The following is a 3,239-nucleotide window of genomic DNA, read 5'->3' as shown; positions in this document are numbered from 1 at the left end:
TCCCAGTTTCTCTGTCACATCGGATCGGATGATGGCCCCTTCTACAGGGGAGCCTCTGAAATGTCCACCTTCTTCCTCAACTGAGGATTACCCACCAGCATTGTTGACAGGCTCCTCAATCGTGTCTGACACACCACCCGCACTTTGGCCCTCACCTTCTTTCTTCTCTCCCACTACGGCGATAGGGTCACCGGTCCTCACTTACCGCTCCACCAGCATCCACGTCCAAAAGATCATTAGCCACCACGTCTGCCACCTCCAGCAGGATGTCACCACCAGATAGTTATTCCCTTCCCCTCCCTTCTCAGCCTTCTGCAGGGACCATTCCATCTATGATACATTAGTCCACTCCTCCTGAATACGTATCTTCAGGTTCAAGGAAGAATCTGTTAAATTTCTGTTTTATTTTTCAAAAAACCTCAAATTAATTGACCTCAGATAATCAGCCTGTGGAAACCACCTTCACCAAGCAGGAAAGCATGTTCCAAGAAGGGGTTAGGAGATTACTAGTCAAATGGCTTTTTTGCAGAGAATATTGTCTTATCCTCTCCCTGAGACATCTATGTAACAAATTTAAATGAGCTTCAATAGGGCATTGATGAATTTATGGAGCTAGGTCACAGATCAGCCTTGATTTCAACGAATTGCAGGACAGGTTTGAAGAGTTAAATAGCCCACTCTTGTTTCTATGTTCTAATTCATGATCAAAATAGCCTTTTTTTGTAAACTTGGCATACTGTAGTTACACCCTCATGACAGCTTCTAGCTTCTACAAATCTTTCAGATTTGTCTATCACTTTCCATCTTCTAAAACCTTGTTAGTTCTATTAGATCAATCATAATCCAGCTAAGTGGCACATCAGGTTCAGAGTACTGAAGGGCCATCACATTTTTCTAAACCTATTTTAATTACAACTCCGTTTATATCACTAATTCCTCATCTAACTTTCATTTGGAAGGAAACTTGTGTTTCCTTCTATGGTGGTCTTTGGGATTTTGTAGTATGTTAGGGGTTTTTTATATTTCAGAGCACCTATTTTAGTCTTGATTGTAATAAACCATTTTCATTTGATGGTGAAGCATGGTGTTACTTCTCGGATGTTGATGAAAGGAGTACACCAAGCAGTTAATTAAAGAATATGGGTGGGGTAAAAACTTATCTGTGGTTGGTGCCACTTCATGCTGGGTGAAGCATTCACCATGACATGCAGTTGTCTGTTCTCCTGTTTTGATACAGCTGGAGATCAGATCAGAATTTGTAAGTTTAATTTGTTCGCTCCCATTCAGGATTTCTGATTGGTGTACCAAGATGTACTTACTATCAATTGTGAACTAACTATATTTTTTCCATCTTTTCCCAACTTCCCTCCTCCTCAAATTAGATGTGCTCAATATCCCTATTGAATACACTTCAGAAAAGACTACTGGATGCCTTAATGACTTGTATGACCAGTTCATGAAATTTTATGAAGTCCAAAACAGTTTGGAAACCTCAAAGGTTCAAGCACGCTTAATTAATTTATTTTGTGGATCATTTGCATGTAGCTGTCACTTTTTGCTTTATCTTCAATTTGTTGTAATATGGCTGACCTTTCTGAGTAAGAGCAGTCATGTGAGTAACATCAACTAAAGGATTAAGATAAAGTTTGGAAGAGCGATCAGTAAGCTTGCTGTCCAGTAATAATAGTATGAAGTGTGCAGATGTGATGATAAAGTAGTAATATGATCTTTATTCCAAAAGAAGCTTCAAAAATAAAAGTTACCTAATTTCATATTGTAATGCCAGTAATTGATCTAAATGGGTGTGAAAAATTTCATTTTTTTAAATGTTAATAAAAATTTTGTTTTTAGAGAAATAAAACAAATGTATTTCATTGAAATATTTTTTCTATGTAAAATAAATGTTCCTTTCTGTATTGCTATGTTTATTTTCATCTTTTTAAAAAAAACTAGGCTGGTCTAGACTGCCATGTTGTTCATAAATGTTTGAGCTCCAGCTAAATTTAGGGGAGTAACTCAGTCGGAGGGGTTGAGTCACCTTCTTAAACAGCTGTAATCCTTGGAGTGAAGCAGTGCTGTTCATATGGAAATTCCAGAACTTTGGCCCAATGACAATGTGGAAATGGTGGTATATGTCCAAATCTGGATGGTGATTGGCCGGGAAGGGGAATTCCAGGTGTTGTTTCGAATCATCTGCTGACCTTGTCCTTCCAGGTGATAGAGGCCGCAGCTTTGGAAGATGCTGTCAAAGAAGCCTTAATGAGTTATTGCAGTGCATCATGTTGGTACATGTTTCTGGCACTGTGTGCCAATGATGGAGGGAATCAATGTTTAAGATGGTGGATGGAATGCCAAACAAGTGGGCTGCTTTGTATTGGACAAGCTTCCTGAGTGTTGCTGAAATTGCATTCCTCCAGGCAAGTGGAGTATATTCCATCACATTCCTGACTTGTGCCTTGTAGATGGTCAACAGGTTTTGATGTTTTGGAGCAGAGTTATTTTCTGCAGAATTCCAAGCCTCTGACACATTCACTTCCTGGTCACTAGTGACCCCCACAATACGATAGTGGGGGATTCATCACTGGTAACGATCATCATCATGTTGTGGGGCAGTGGTGATATTAAAACAAAGAAGTGAAATGAGAAATGGAGCAAGGAGTATCATCCAGGTAATTTTTGTTCAACTTCGAGATCTCTCAATTTCAAACACTCAATCAGTTGTCTCTGAGAGTTAGAGAATATAAGGCAGTCAGTGTGCTGTCCAGTTTGTCCTTTATGTCAGTAATACAAGGGGAGCAAGCTACATATCAGATTCTTTCTGCTTCACTTAAGGGGGAAACAAATAATTCCTCATTTTGTTGTCAGCTTCCCTGCTTAGAAAGACAGACAGCAGCTTTAAGGCCCAATCTACCATCATGTCCACATCATGGGAACTATTCTTACATAAGGGTAATATTGATTCTTTTATGAATTTTTACGTTCTGTTGTTAATTCTGTTAAACTGATATTTTGAACATGACAAGCAACTTCCTGAATTGGAACTATTCATCAACCTTATTCATGACTTTTATCATCAACATTAATACAATAGAGGTTTAGCAGGCTTTCTATGGGCTGTATTCAGTGTCAAAAAGGAAATCACGACACGTTAGAATATTTTGTTTCTTTAGGTGTCTGCCCAAGCTGAAGCAGAATTATGAATCAGCATCTTCGAGAATGATGAAGGTTTGTAAAGCTTG

General features: G+C 38.9%; 1 protein-coding gene across 2 annotated transcripts in view; it reads left to right on the top strand.

The window, feature by feature from the left end:
* ccdc18 (coiled-coil domain containing 18) overlaps positions 1–1,917 on the top strand; it is a 250,198-nt gene extending 248,281 nt beyond the window's left edge. Inside the window, exon 25 of one of the 2 annotated variants that reach the window (XM_048601698.1) lies at positions 1,383–1,917. The gene's annotated coding sequence lies outside the window, so the exon portion shown is untranslated. The remainder of the gene's footprint in view (positions 1–1,382) is intronic. The other variant, XM_048601699.1, reaches the window with a different exon arrangement.
* The last annotated feature ends 1,322 nt before the right edge of the window (positions 1,918–3,239 follow it).

The sequence above is a fragment of the Rhincodon typus genome, chromosome 10, assembly GCF_021869965.1.
Source record: "Rhincodon typus isolate 14 chromosome 10, sRhiTyp1.1, whole genome shotgun sequence".
NCBI lineage: Eukaryota > Metazoa > Chordata > Chondrichthyes > Orectolobiformes > Rhincodontidae > Rhincodon > Rhincodon typus.
This window is presented reverse-complemented; position numbering and strand designations above follow the sequence as displayed.